The 17272-nt window shown below is 36.6% G+C and overlaps 1 protein-coding gene across 1 annotated transcript in view; it reads right to left on the reverse strand.

Moving 5' to 3' along the window:
* Positions 1-17272, reverse strand: part of PRKCQ (protein kinase C theta) — a 186046-nt gene that overhangs the window by 76711 nt on the left and 92063 nt on the right.

The raw sequence follows: 17272 nt of genomic DNA on the forward strand, positions 1-17272 counted from the left end.
TGTATGGCACCTGGCTTATACTCCACAACCCCTCTGCATGCTAATTCTTACTCTCTACCCGATGCAGGGGAGGAAGGGAGCCTCAGAGCCCTGCTGATAAGTGGTTGAGCTGGGACTAAACTGCTTGAGAACCAAGTCCACAGGTATTTTCATGCTGTGTAGCTTCCTAAATGGCTTTGCCATATTTTTACACTTCAATCGGTCATAGGTCCCTCATGTTGAACTTTAAAAGCCTTTAATGATTTAAACCACTTGCCCAGATAAATAATAAATGAATAGGGTCAGTCCAAGATGGTGGCATAGGAAAACCCTGAACTCACCTTCTCTTGACACAACAAATCTATACCTACATATAAAGCAATCCCTCCAGAAAAAGAACTGAGGGCTAACTGAACACCTTTTGCTCAACAAATGAAAGAGGGACCGCATAGAGAAGGGCAGGAAAGATGGAGATAAGACAATAATGGGAACTCTACCCCTGATGCTGTGACCTGCGGTATGTAGTGATATCACTGAGAGGCTGGTGTGCACTCACTTGAACTGTGGCACAGCAGAGCAAATAATAAAAATCTGAATTAAAGGCAATGAGACTTTAAGTGAAAAATCCTTTTACAAACCCTAGAGTATCTGCCAATGGATGGGGAACTGTTGGAACTCTGTCTAGGGTTGGAGGTGACAGCAAGTGCCATTTTTCATGTTCACTCTCCACCTTGATAGCACAGACAGGAACAGGGTCTAGGTGCTCTAGCCAGCCTACTAGGGCCACCCCAACAAGCCATTGTCTGCACCAGCTCCAGCAGTCCCCTCAAGGTGGCCGGAGCACAGTGTGCCTCAGGTACCCCTGTCTGTGCCTGCTCCAGCTCAAGCCAGCTCACCAAGGCAGCCCCAGCAAAGTATGCTTCAGGTCCCTCAGCCCATGCCTACTCCATCTCTAGCCATCCCTCCAGGGTGACTGCAGTGCATACTGGGAAGTCCCAGCCTGCACTATAACCCTGCTATTGTACCAAGGTGGCCTGGGTGCCATATATCTCAAGACCACTCCCCAGCCTGTGCCCAATCCAGCTGTTTAATCAAGATGGCTATAGTGAAGTTTCTTCTAGTGCCCCTAGCCCACAACTACTTCAGCTCCAGCTGTTCTGCCAAGGCAGCCCGGGGGAAGCAGGCCTCAGGACTTTCTCATCCATGCCAGCTCCAGAAGCAGCCATCCCTCAAGGTGCCCCAATGCAACATGCCCTGGGAGCCCCAAGACTGTACCTGCCTCAGCTCTAGCTGGCCTGCCAAAGCTGCTAGACAACTCATCATCAAGGCAATGCTCCTACACAAGGCCACGCCTTCAAGACTGGGAGATGGGGGTGTTCCACTTACCGAAGTTCATAGAAACAAACCTGGACAGTCAAACAAAGTGAGACAGGGGAATATGTTCCAAATGAAAAACATGATAAAAGCCCAGAAAAAAATCTGAATTAAACGGATACAAATTACCTGATAAAGAATTCAAAGTTGTGATCGTAAAGATGTTTACTGAACTTGGGAGAAGAATGGAGGAACACAGAATTTCAACAAAGAGAAAATATGAGAAAGAACCAGTTCAAGATGAAGAATATAGTAGCTGAAATGAAAAATACAGTAGGGGGAGGCAACAGAAGATTACACAATATTGAAGAATGGATCAGTGATTTTGAACACTGAATAGTGAAAATCACAGAAACAGAATAACAAAAAGAAAAAAATGAGGAAAGTTTAAGGGACTTCTGGGACAACGTCAAGCATCCTAATGTTCACATTATAGAGGCCCCAGAAGAAGAAGAAAGAGAGCAAGGGGCAGAAAACTTATGTGAAGAAATAATAGCTGAAAACTTCCCCAACATAGGGAAGGAAATAGACATCCAGGACCAGGAAGCATAGAGAGTCCAAAACAAGATCAACCCAAGGAGATCTACACCAAGACATATTATAATTAAAATGGCAAAACTAAAGATAAATGGAGAATCTTAAAGACAGCAAGAGCAAAACAGTCACACACAAAAGACCTATAAGGCTATCAGCTGATTTTTTTTTCAGCAGAAACTTTGCAGGCTAGAAGGTAATGTCAGGATATATTTAAAGTGCTGAAAAGGAAAAACTTTCAGTTAAAAGGAAAAACTTCAGTTAAGAATACTCTACCCAAAAAGGTTATCGTTCAGACCAAAGGAGAGATAAAGAAGTTCTCAGACAAGAAAAAAGGAGTTCATCACCACTATGCTAGCACTTACAAGAAGTGTTAAAGGGTTGTTTTTGGTGAAAGAGATCATAACTAGAAATAAGAAACATATAGGAGTAAACACTGAAGATGGCAGAGTAGGATGATCCTGAGCTCACCTTCTCCCCATGGACACACACACCCAACTTATGTGGTGCAACCCACTCAGAAAGACCTGAAGTCTAACAGAACAGATCCTCCACAACTAAAGACATAAAGAGGAAGCCACATTGAGAAGGGTAGGAGAGGCAGAGATGAGGTCAGGAACTAAACTCTCAGCGTGCAAACTACAAGTGGGATGGATATCACAAGTGCTGAGGTTCTCTCTGAGGAGTGAGGGGATTAAGCCCCATACTGGGCACACAGAGTCCCTGGGGACCTGTACTTGGAAGACAAGCCCACATAATGTCTGTCTTTGAAAATCTGCAGGGCTGAACTCCAGGAGCTTTGAAAATTAGTGGGGCTTAACTCTGGGAGAGGTAGAGGGCCATAGGAAACCAAGACGCACTCTTAAATGGCCAGCATGCTACAGGACTCAGTTTGAGACCTAGCACAGAGGTGGCATTTAAAAAGCACCATGTGGGGTGCCTGGGGTGGCTCAGTCAGTAAAGAACCCAACTCTTGATTTCAGCTCAGGTCATGATCTCGTGGTTCATGAGTTTGAGCCCCACATTGGGTTCTGTGCTGATAGTGCAGAGCCTGCTTGGTATTCATTCTCTTTCATTCTCTCTCTCTCCCCCCTCTCTCTGCCCCTCCCCTGCTCTCTCTCTCTCTCAAAATAAATAAATATTAAAAATTTTTAAATAAAAAAAGCACCTCATTGTATGTGAAGGAAGAGATTTATTGACTGATTTTAGAACATGTGCTGGAGGGCGAGGGATCTTTGGGAGCTCTCTCCAGAAGGAGAAATCCCAGCAGGCACCATTTTTCTTGCCCTCCTTCAATCTAACTAGCCAGACACTTTTGGAAGGCCAGTTCTGACACTTTACATCTACCTTGCTAGTGACTGCTCACCCCACTCAGATTATTCCCTGTAGACTTGCCCCATCCAATACACCTGCCCTAGCAGACACCCCATCCAAAGTAGCTCCTACCCAACCACCTTCGGTGGGCAGCCTTTGTCAGGACTGTCATATCCCCAATGTGACTACCTCTTGCCACACCCAGCAGACAGCCTTGGCAAAGACTGATGACTCTACAAGGTGACTTCTTCAGCATGGGGGGCAGACCAGTACGTCTGTAGCAGTTGCAGGAGACCTCTCAACCAGCTGTGGTAGGGCCAGACACACCCATAAGTATACCTGCAGTAGCTACAGCTGGGCTTCTCAGCCTGCCATGCCAACAGTCAGCCCTGCCTACCAGTGCTCCTGCATTAGTCATAGCTTGTCATTGCTGATACCTAGGTTGAGGGCCCCATCAGAGTGCCAGCAGCAGTTGTGGACCAGCCACAAGAGGAGGGTGCATGTAGCCCACAGAGGGGACACCCTGGACTCCCTGGTTCTAGAGAACAACAAAGGATTGTGCTACTGGGCTTCACAGGATGCCTATGTAAGACCACCACTTTTAAGATCAGGAGACATACCTGACTTGCCTAATCCACAGAAACAAACCCACCGGGTCAGACAAAATGAGAAGACAGAGAAGTATGTTCCGAGTGAAAGAACAAATCAAATCTCAGAAAAATAACTAAATGAAACAGAGATAAGCAATCTTTTTGATAAAGAGTTCAAAGAAGTATCACAAAGATGCTCACTGGACTAGAGAAGAGAGGAAGAACCAAGAACTTCAACAGAGTTGGAAAATATGAAAAAAAGAACCAAGCAGAGCTGAAGAAAGCAATAACTAGAATGAAAAATGCACTAGAGGGATTCAGCACTGATTAGATAACATAGAAGAGCAAATCAAGGACCTGGAATACAGGGTAGGGGAAAGCATCCAAGCTGAACAGCAAAAAGAAAAAAATTAAAAATGAGGCTAGGTTAAGAGACTTATTGAAAAACAAGTATACTAACAATTATATTATAAGGGACCCAGAAGGAGAAGAGAAAAAGAAGCAGAAAATGTATTTGAAGAAATAATAGCTACAAAGTGCCATAACCTGGGAAAGGAAACAGATGTCCAGGAAGTACAATAAGACCCAAACAAGAAGAACCTGAGAAGATTCACACCAAGGCAAATCATTAAAATTTCAAAGATTAAAGATAAAGAGAGGATCTTAAAAGCAGCAAGAGAAAAATCAAATAGTTAAAACAAGAGAAGCCACATATCAGCTGATTTTTCAACAGAAACTTCACAGACCAGAAAGAAGTAGCATGATGTATTTAAGGTTCTGAAGGTAAAAAGCCTATATTCGAGAATACTCTTCCTTGTAAGGTTATTCAGAATGGAAGAGATAGTTTGCCAGACAAACAAAATTTAAAGGAGTTTACCACCACTAAACCAGCCTTACAGGGAATGTTTCAGGGTGTTCCTTAAGCAGAAAGGTAAAGGCCATAGCTACAAGAAATTTATGAAAGGAAATTTTTAATGGTAAAAGCAAATACATAGTAAAGGTAGTAGATCAGTCACATAAATCTAGTATGAACATTAAAAAGTAAAATTAATTACACCTTCAGAAATTAGATACATTCACAAAATGAAAAGATGTAAAACATGACATCATATCCGTAAAATGTGTGCAGGGGGAGCAAAAAGGTAGTGCTTTTAAGTATGTTTGAAGTTAAGTGACCACCAACAATGTAGACTGCTATATTACGTAATAATGCAGAGTGTTACAGAAGAACCTCATGATATATATACCCAAATGATAAACCTATAATAGAAACACACACACACACACACACACACACACACACACACACAAATTAAAACAAAGGAATCCAAGTATAGCACTAAAGAAAGTCAACAAATAAAAAAAAAAAATGAGAGCAAGAAAAGAGAACTACAAAAAAAGCAAGAAAACATTGAGAAAAGTGGCAATAAGTACACATATCAACAATTTAAATGTAAATGGACTAAATACAGCAATCAAAGGACTGGGTGACTGAATGAATTAAAAACAAAACAAAAAAATAAGACATATCTGTTAGCTGCCTACAAGAGAATTACTTCCACCTAAAGACACATACAGACTGAAAGTGAAAGGATAGAAAGACATCCCATGCAAATGTAAACAAGAGAAAGCTGGGATAGCCATACTTATATCAGATAAAATAGACTTTTGTTTTTTTAAATTTATTTTCCTAAATTCAATTTAGTTACCATACAGTGTAGCATTGGTTTCAGGAGAACTCAGTGATTCATCACTTACTTATAACACCTAGTGCTCATCCCAACAAGTGCCCTCCTTAATGCCCATCACCCATGTAGCCCACTCCTCTACCTACCTCCTCTCCAGCAACCCTCAGTTTGTTCTTTTTATTTAAGAGTCTCTTATGATTTGCCTCCATCTCTGTTTTTATATTATTTTTCTTTTCCTTCCCCTATGTTAAAATAGACTTTAAATCAAAGACAAAGAGACAACAAAAGACATTACATGATTATAAAGGTACCAATCCACAAGAGGATATAACCATTGTAAATATTTATACACCCAACATAGAAGCACATAAATAAATATTAACAGACATAAACAAATTGAAATACAATAATAATGCAGGATTTTAATACCCACTTACATAAATGGATAAATCATCCAGACATAAAAAAGGAAATAGTGGCTTTGAATAACACATTTGAGATCAACTTAATAAACAGAACAGTCCATTCAAAAGAGCAGAATACACGGTCTTTTTAAGTGTACATGGAGAATTCTCCAGAATAAATGACATGTAAGTAAGCCCACTGAACAAGTTTCAATAAATTTTGAATACGGAAATTATATCAAACATCTCCCCTGGCCACAACAACAGTATGAAACAAACTCAATTACAAGTAAAAAAAAAACTGTAAAAAAAACACATGGAAACTAGACAACATGCTACTAAACAACCAATGGGTAAGTGAGTAAATCAAAGAGGATATTCAAAATAATATATGGAGACAAATGAAAATGGAAACACAATGGTTCAAAATCTTTGGAACACAGCAAAAGCTTTTCTAAGAGGGAAGTTTACAGTGATACATACATACCTCAAGAAACAAAAAAATCAAATAAACAATATAATTTTACATCTAAGGAAATAAGCATATGGTAAACCAATAAAGCCGAAAGTACTAAGAGGGTACAAATAATAAAGATAAGATTGGCAATAAATGAAATAGAGACTAAAAACACAATAGAAAGGATCAATGAAACTAAGTGATGCTTCTTTGAAAAAATAAACAAAATCAATAAACATTTAGTCAATTGCATCCAGAACAAAAAGGAAAGGACTGAAGTAAAATTAGAACTGAAAGAGAAGTATATCCAACACCACAGAAATAGATAAAATTCCTAGAAACATACAATTTTTTCAAGACTGAATCATGAAAATACACAAAATCTGAACAGACAAGTTTCTAGTAATGAAATTGAATCAGTAATCAAAAAACTTGCAGCAAACAAAATCCAGGACTAGTTGGCTTCACTGGTGAATCTACCAAATATTTATTTATTTTTTTAAGTTTATTTATTTATTTTGAGAGACACAGAGACAGTATGAGCAGGGGAGGGGAAGAGGTGGGGGGAGGGAGAGGAAGAGAGAGAATCCCAAGTAGGCTCTGCTGTCAGCACAGAGCCCGATGTGTGGCATGAACCCATGAAACGTGAGATCATGACCTGAGTAGAAACCAAGAGTCTGATGCTTAACTGACTAAGCCACCCAAGCAACCCTACCAAATATTTAAAGAAGAGTTAATATTTATCTTTCTAAAAATATTTCAAAAAACAGAAGATGGAGGAATACTTCAAAATTTATTATTCAAGGCCAACATAACTCTTACACAAAACCAAAGAAACCACAAAAAAAGAAATTATAGACCAATATCTTTGGTGAATATAGATCCAAAAATCTTCAACAAAATATTAGCAAATCAAATCCAACAATATAAAAGGGTTATTCAGCAAGATCAAGTGGGGTCTGTCTCAGAGATGCAAGATAGTGTGACATCTACAAATCAATGTGATACATCACAATAATAAAGGGTAAAATCATATGATCATCTCAATCGATGCAGAAAAAGCATTTGACAAAACTTAGCATCTGTTCATGATAAAAACTCAACAAAGTGGATTTAGAGGGAACATATCTCAACTAAATAAAAACCATTTATTACAGACACACAGCTCACATCATACTCAGTGGTGATCAGGATTAAGACAAGATCAGGAACAAGACACAAGACATTTTTGCCATTTTTATTCAACATAGTACTGGAAATCATAGCCACAGCGAACAGATAAGAAAAAGAAAGCCATCCAAATTTGTAAGGTACAAGTACAACTGTTAGTATTTGAAGATGAGATGATACTATATATATAGAAAGCTATGATTAGTCCGCTAGAAACCTATAGAATAAATGAATTCAGTAGTTACAGAATATAAAAATATAAAGAAATCTGTTTCACTTTTATACACTAATAATGAACTAACAGAAAAAAGAATTAAGAAAACAATCCCATTTACAATTGCATCAAAAAGCTAAAATATTTAGGAATAAATTTAACCAAGGAGGAGGAAAACCATGAATTCTGAAAACTTGTAGGACACTGATGAAAGGAATGGAAGATGACATAAACGAAGGGACAGATATTCCATGCTCATGGATTGGAAGAATATTGATGAAATGTCCATACTACCCAAATCAATCTACAATCCAATGTAATCCCTATCAAAATATTAATAGTATTCACAGATCTACAACAAATAGTTGTAAATTTGTATGGCACCACAACAGACCTCAAATAGTCAATGCAATCTTGAGAGAGGAGTAAGGCTAAAAACACAATCCTAGATTTCAAACTATACTACAAAGCTACAGTAATGAAAACAGTATGGTACCAGCACAAAACTGAACACCTATGTCAATGAAACAGAAAAGAAAGACCAGAAATAAATTCATGCTTATCCTGTCAATTATCTATGACAAAGGTCACATGAATATGCAGGGAGAAAATAAAGTGTCTTCAGTAAATGGTTTTTGGAAAACTGGATGACTGTGTGCAGAAAGAAAGAAGGAAAGAAAGAAAGAAAGAAAGAAAAAAGAAACAAAGTGGACCACTTTTTAAAAAATATACACACATACAAAATTTTAAATGGATTAAAATCTAACTGCAAGACCTGGAAACAAAGAAGACTTAAAGAAAAAACATAGGCAGTAAAATCTTGGGAAAGCAGCCTTCGCAATATTTTTCTGGATCTGTCTCATTAGGCAAAGGAAACATAAGCAAGAGTAAATATTTAGACATTAAATTATAAAACTTTTGCACAGTGAAAGAAACCAACAACAAGACAAAAAGGCAACCCACCAGGTGGAAGAAGATATTTGCAAATGATTATTCAATAAGGGGTTATTATCCAAAATATAGAAAGAACACCAAAACAACAACAACAACAACAACAACAACAACAAAACCATTTGGTTAAACAATGGGCAGAGCACTTGAACAGACATTTTCCAAAGAAAACATACCAATGGCCAACAGACACATGAAAATATGCTCAGAATTGCTACTTATTGGGGAAATGCAAATCAAAACTACAATGAGATATCACCTCACACCTGTCAGAATTGCTAGTATTGAAAAGAAATAACAACTGACTAATGTAACAGTGTGTGTCAACTATACTCAGCTTTAAAATAAGAAAGAACAAATGTTGGTGAGAATATGGAAAAAATGGAACCCTCATGTACTGTTGGCAGGAACATAAATTGGTGTAGCCATTATGGAAAAGTATAGAGATTCGCTCCCCACAATGAGATTAAAAATAGAAGTACCATATAATCTTGTAATTCTACTTCTGGGTATTTATCCAAAGAAAACAAAAACACTAATTCAAAAAGATATATGCACCCCATGTTCAATGCTGTGTTATTTACAAGAGCAAAGATGTGGAAGCCACCTAAGTGTCTATCAATAGATAAATGCTAAAGAAGTGGAGAGTGTGTGTGTGTGTGTTTGTGTGTGTATTTGGCTGATATTTGGCATACGTATATAACATATTTTTCCATATTCTATAATATATGTTATATATGTATATTCATATATATGTATATAATATATGTTATGTATATGTATATGTATATATGTATGTATATGTTATATATATAACATGCTATATATATGTATATATGTATATATATAACATGGTATATTTATGTATATGTTATATACATATGTATATATACATACATATATATATATATATATATATATATATATATATAGTATATATATAAATTAGATCTTGCCATTTGCAACAACATGGATGGACCTAGAGGGTATTAGGTTAAGTGAAAGAAGTCAGACTTAGAAAGGCAACTACTATATGATTTTACTTTTATGTGGAATACTAAACAGAAAACAAATATATAAACTAACAACAACAGAAAGGGACTTATAAATAAACTGGTAGCTGCCTCAGGTGAAGATTTATATGGATGGGCAAAATAGGAGAAGGAGATTAAGAAGTATAAACTTCCAGTTATAAGTCACAGGGAACAAAAGTTCATTATAGGGAATATAGTTAATAATATTGTAATACCTTTGTATTTGTGCACGCGCGCACACACACACACACACACACACACATCCATCCATCCATCCTGGTACTGAGAAACCAAAAATCTACAGTAGCATAGATATACACAAAGTAAAGAGAAAAGAACCCAAACATAACACTAAATAAAACCATCAAATCACAAGGAAAAATACCAAGAAAAAAAAAAAGCTACAAAAACAACCATAAAACAACAAAATAGAAGTACGTATCCATTAACAATTAATTTAAATGTAAATGGTCTAAATGTTCCAATCAATAGACCTAGGATAGCTGAATGGATTAAAAAAAGGACCGGCTTATGTGCTGCCCCACAAGAAACTCACTTCAGATCTAAATACAGACAGACTGAAAGTAAAGGGATGGAGCAGTACTTCTATCAGTCAAAACAGGCTTAAACGCTGTTAGAAAACACACGTGCACGCGCGCGCACACATACACACACACACACCATTACCAAATAATAAAGGGATCCATCTAAGAAGAGTCTATAACATTCATAAATATTTATGTACCCAACATGGAGCACCTGTGTGTAATAAGTAAATATTAACAAAATATAAAGGAGAAATTGATAGCAATACACTTGATAATAATACCATAAGAATAGGAGACTTTAATACACCACCTCTATCAATGGAAACATCATCCTGACAGAAAAGCAATAAGAAAACATTGGCATTAAATGATACACATTAGACCGGATGGACTTAATTGATAATACAGAAAATTTAACCTAAAAGCAACAAAATATACATTATTTTCAAGTGTACATGGAAAATTCTATAGGACAAATCATATGTTTGGCCACAAAAGGAATCTCAACAAATTCAACAACAATGAAATTGTATCAAGTATCTTTTCCAGCACAATAGTATGAAACTAGAAAGCAACTACAGAAGGAAAGTGGAAGACATACAAAACAGGGAGACTAAACAACATGTTATTAAACAACCAATGGGTCAACAAAGAAATAAGGGGAAATACAAAAATACCTGGAAACAAATGAAAATGGAAAAACAACTTTCTAAAATCTCTGGGAGCCCCACCAAAAGAAATTATAAAAGTTTATAGTAATACAGGTCTACCATAAGAAACAAGAAAAATTCCAAAATAAATAATTTAACTTCACACATAAAGGAACTAGAAAAAAAGCAAAACACAAAGTTAGTAGAAAGAAGGAAATTAAATAAAGATCAGAATGTAAATAAATGGAATAGAGACTAAAAAAAAAAACTGTAGAAAAGATTAAAAAAAAACTAAAATCTGGTTCTTTGAAAAGATAAAATTGATATCCTCTGGCCAGACTCATCAAGAAAAAGTTGAGGGGCCAAAATAAAATCAGAAATGAGAGAAGTTACAACTGACCACAAGAATATAAAGGATCATAAGAGAGTACTATGAAGAATTGTACACCAACAAATTGAAAAACCTAGAAGAAATGGATAAGTTCCCAGAAACACACAACATTCTGAGACTGAATTAGAAAGATACAGAAAAATGGGGCGCCTGGGTGGCGCAGTCGGTTAAGCGTCCGACTTCAGCCAGGTCACGATCTCACGGTCCGTGAGTTCGAGCCCCGCGTCAGGCTCTGGGCTGATGGCTCAGAGCCTGGAGCCTGTTTCCGATTCTGTGTCTCCCTCTCTCTCTGTCCCTCCCCCGTTCATGCTCTGTCTCTCTCTGTCCCAAAAATAAATAAACGTTGAAAAAAAAAATTAAAAAAAAAAAAAAGATACAGAAAATCTAGATAGACTGATTTTAAGTAATGATGAATCAATAATTTAAAAACTCCCCCAAAGTACCAGTCTAAGACCAGATGGCTGATGAATTTGACCAAATATTAGAGAAGAGTTAGTACCTATCCTTCTCAAATCATTCAAAAACAATCAAAGAACACTTCATTTTACAAGGCCAGCATTACCCTGAAACCAACCCCCCAACACACACACACACACACACGAAATTATAGATCAATATCTCTGATGAATATGGATTCAAAAATCTTCAACAAAATTTCATCAAACTGAATTCAATAACACATTTAAAAGATCACTCACCACAATCAACTGGGATTTATTCCAGGATGCAAGCATAGTTCAACATCCATAAATCAATGTGATACATCACATTAACAAAACAAAGGATAAAAATCACATGATTGCCTCAACAGATACAGAAAGAGTATTTAACTAAACTTAACATCCTTTTGGGATAAAAATTATCAACAAAATGGGTATAAAAGTAATGTACCTCCACATAAAAGAGACCATATAAGACAAACCCACAGTTAACATTCTACTCAATGGTAAAAAGCTATAAGCTTTTCCTGTAAGATCAGGAACAAGACAATGATACCAACTTTCACTTCTTTTATTCATCATAGTATTGTAACTTTTAGCCAGAGCAATAAGTCAAGAAGAAGAAACAAAAGGCATCCAAACTGGAAAAGAATAAAACCATGATTTGCAGATGAGATACTATATACACAAAACTCTACAGACTCCACCAGAAAACTATTAGATGTAATAAATGAATTCAGTAAAGTCACAAGATACAAGATTAACATACAGGAACTGGTTGCATTAGTTACTATACACTAATAATGAGCTATCAGAGAAATTAAGAAAGCAATCCCATTTACAATGCATCAAAAAGAATAAAGTACCTAGGAATACATTTAATCAAGGAGGTGAAATACCTATACTCTAAAAACTATAAAACACCAGTGAAAGAAATTGATGAAAATACAAATAAATGGCAAGATATACCATGCTCATCAATTGGAAGAATTAATATTGCTAAAATGTCCATACTACCTAAAGCTATCTACAGATGCAATACAATCTCAATCAAGATACCAACAGTATTTTTCACAGAACTAAAACCAAAAATTCTGAAATTTGTATGGAAGCACAAAAAACTCCAAATATCCAAAGCAATCTTGAGAAAGAAGAAAAAAGCTGGAGGTATCACAATCCCAGATTTCAAATTATACTACAAAGCTATCATAATCAAAACAGCATGGCACTGGCCAAAAACAGACACATAAATGAACAGAATAGAACAGAGATCCCAGGTATGAACTCACACACTTATGGTCAATTAATCTATGACAAATGAGGGAAAAATATACAAGGGAAAAGATAGTGCCTTCAATAAGTAGTGTTGGGAAAACTGGACCACTATCTTGCACTATATAGAAAAAAAATTCAAAATGGATTAAGGGCTTGAACATAACACCTACAACTATAAAACTCTTACATGAGAACATAGGCAGTAAGCTCTTTGACATCTGTCTTAGCAATATATATATATATATTTGACCAGTATCATCAGGCAAGGGCAACAAAAGCTAAAATAAACAGATGGGATTACATCAAACTGAAAAGATTTTGTACTGTGAAGGAAACCATCAAGAAAGTGAAAAAGCAACCTACTGAATGGGAGAAGATATTTTCAAACCATATATCTGATAAGGTGTTAATATACAGAATATATAAAGAGCTTACACAATTTATTATTAAACACCCCCCAAACAATTGTTTTAAAAAATGGGCATAGGACTTGAGTAAATACTTCCCCAAGGAAGACATACAGATGGCCAATAGGTATGTGAAAAGATTTTCAACATTACTAATTGTCAGGGAAATACAAATGAAAATCACAAATCAAAATCACCTCACACCCATAGATTGGCTACTTGTCAAAAAGACAAGAAACAAGTGTTGGTGAGGATGTGGAAAAAAGGAAAGAACCCTTGTGCACCATTGGTGGGAATGTAAATTGGTGTAGCCACTATGGAAAACAGTATGGAGTTTCCTCAAAAAGTTAAGAATAGAACTACCCTATGACCCAGCAATTGCACTTCTGGATATTTATCCAAAGAAAACAGAAACACCAATTTGAAGAAACATATGCACCCTTATGCTCATTCTGGCATTATTTATAATAACCAAGATATGGAAGCCACCTAAGTGTCCATTGATAGGTGAATGGATAGAGAATATGTGAGATTATCTATCTATCTAGATATCACACACATATACATATAATAGATATCTAGATATCACACACACATATAATAGAACATTGCTCAGCTGTAAAAACAAATGAAATGTTGCTGTCTGTGACAACATGGGTGAACCTAGAGGGTATTATGCTAAGTGAAATAAGTCAGAGAAAGACAAATACTGCGTGATCTCACTTATATATAGAATCTAATAAAACAAAATAGAAACTGACAAAGATACAGGAAGCAAACTGTGAGTTATCTGAATGGGGAGGGGTTGGGAGAGGTGAGTAGAAATAGGTAAAGGGTATTAAGAGATACAGACTTTCAGTTATAAAGTAAGTAAGTCATGGGGATGTAATGTTTAGCATAGAAAATATAGTTAATGATACTCTAATAACTTTGTATGGTTATGGATGGTAATTAGGCTTATGAGGATCATTTTGTAATGTATAATAATATTGAATCAGTATGATATACACTTGAAACTAATAGAATATTGCATGTCAATTATACTTCAATAAAAACAATAATAAATAACAAGTGAAAAACTGTCTTCAGAATCTCCTGAATAATTGGCATTCAATGGGCTGAGCTCTTTGTAGGTAGAAAGCCAATAAATAACTTTTCCTAAAAATAACAATTCTCCAGAAGAGTAAATAGTTCATGTATGTTACCTAATATCTACACTAATGTGCAAAGGTAACTGTCATTTCCTTAAGAAAGGCAATTTCCAAAATGCCCCCCACAGCCAATCATTCATTTCAATTATTGCTTTCTATATTCACCTGTGGTATTTAATTGGTTATTCTGTTTGACACGCAAAATCTGAACAATAAATCAGGACATCCCCAAAACAACTCAGTATCCTTGGGAAAGTATCGTGCAAGATTTCTGTCCCTCATCCCTCATTTCTTAGAAATAAGAAAGCAATCCCATTCCTTGAAACCTAAGTAGTGAGCCAGTCACTTTTACATTTGATATACACATTCTCTACCACTTCTCCCCAGGCATTGACTTCTCTGGTTTTGGTAAAACATCACAGCTGCATGGAACCTTAAGAGCATCTCCTATGAGACAAAAAGGAGCAAACACTGCCTGGAGCTCTGATAGACAAGCACAAGAAGGAAAATACTGGTATTTTCTACAAAGCAGCATTCAGAAGAGCTTTTCCTAGAAGACACAAAAACAATTATACATACAGATATATATATATATATACGTGTGTGTGTGTGTGTGTGTGTACATGTGTATGTGTGAGTATACACATGCACAGCTGGGAGAAAGTACCAGATGAAATGTGATTACATCATGCTTCTAGAAGCCTGGTCTTAGGTGTATTTAGTAGTTTGATACAAGCCTTACAATATTTCTAGAGAAAAAGTAAGATCATGTATCCCATGATGCACAGAAAATCTGGAACGCAGATTAGGAGTGCATGGCAAAGCCCTCACCTTGTGTTTCGGTAACATATTGACAGATATTTATGATCTCCAGGAGGACATTTCTGGGAGAAAAATCTAACTCATTATCAGAAATCCCAAATGCCTTCTTGCTGCAGAAAATGAGCCTACCTTATTATTATCCCTTCATTCCTTTATGCTTTCTCTTGAAACCAACCACACCTCTTACTGCCCAAGACCTTTCTCCCTACTCATATTCTAATTTCTAGTTTCTCTCAGCTCTGGAATGTAGAGTCTGCACTGTGCAGTTTCATACCACTCACCACCGTTAGAAGTATCTCTCTTTCCCCTCTAGTATTACAGTATGAAATTCCTGAGGTCAGGAACTATATTATATATTTCCATATCCTCTGTGGTGCTTTGGATACTATATATGATTATTAAGGTGTATTTAGTAGTTTGATACAAGCCTTACAATATTTTATTGTCCTTTAAAAATACTTACAAAAATAATCTCATTTCTCTTTTTCTTATCTACGTGTATTTATGCATTTATTCCTTCATTAAACATTTGTTGAGCATCTACTGGGGACTGGAGAAGTAGCGATAAAAGGCCTAGTTGCCATCTACATGTTCCGACAGATTCCCATGGTTTCCCCACTACTGCTTTCCGTGACTGGGGCAGCTTACACGCCTTCTGTTACTTATACTTACATCAAGGTAGAACATTATCATGCAGACTTGAAATGGAATAAGAGAATAAAGTCTTCATGCTCTTTGGGTCTTAACCACACAGTCCCACATGGGTCTGCTTATTATTCTAGGCCATGTACAAGGCGGAAGTGTGAAAGAGAGTAAACAAGGAAAAGCAAATCATAATGCTGGTGCATGAAGACCGGTCCACAAGGATGTTCACTTCAGTGTTATTTAAATCAGAACAGAAAGTTAGAAATGTTCTAGTGAGATAAATCACATTGTAGAATATTCATAGATGTGAGGAAATGTATATAAGAGAGTGTTGAAAATACCAGTTGCAGAACAGTAGGTATTTACAATGGGTTTCTTATTTTTTCAAATTTTTTAATTTATTATTTTTGAGAGTGAGCAGAGGAGGAGCAGAGAGAGGGAAGGAGAGAGAGAGGATCCGAGGTGGGCTCTGTGCTGACAGTTGAGAGCCCAATGTGGGGCTCAAACTCATGAACCATGAGATCATGACCTGAGCTGAAGTTGGACACTTAACTCACTGAGCCACCCAGGCACCCCCATTTCTATTTTTAATTTTACAAAATCCACTGAGTGAAAAAGTCTAGAAGGTTAAACTTCAAAGTATTAGTGGTGAGTATACCGAGATGGTGAGATTATAAATGATTTTCTTCATTAATTTTCCAAATTTTCTAAAATGATCCTGAATAGTTTTTGGTCTGAAAAAAGAGGCAATTGAATTTTTCTTTTAATTTTTAACATTTTTCATTTTTGAGAGACAGAGCACGAGTAGGAGAGGGGCAGAAAGAGAGGGAGACACAGAATCCGAAGCAGGCTCCAGGCTTTGAGCTGTCAGCACAGAGCCCGATGTGGGGCTTGAACTCATGAAGTGCAAGATCATGACCTGAGCCGAAGTCGGATGCTTAACCGACTGAGCCACCCAGGTGTCCTGAATTTTTTTTTTTTAAGGCATAAAGAGAACAGGAAGAGAATCCTCCCAGAATAAGAGCACCTTCTGACAAAATTTACCTTTTTACCTCACTGCTCAGGCCTTGCTCACTGATAGCCCACTGTATGGGCTGTTTCTCTGTGGCCCATATATATGAAAATAACAGTACACACGCATTTTGACCTACTGTCCAACTTTTGTCTCCTCAAGTACACATACGGTAGCTGAACAAACAGTGTCATGTATTTCTCCCTCACAAAGCACTGTTTT

Source organism: Panthera leo, chromosome B4, assembly GCF_018350215.1.
Source record: "Panthera leo isolate Ple1 chromosome B4, P.leo_Ple1_pat1.1, whole genome shotgun sequence".
Taxonomy (NCBI): domain Eukaryota; kingdom Metazoa; phylum Chordata; class Mammalia; order Carnivora; family Felidae; genus Panthera; species Panthera leo.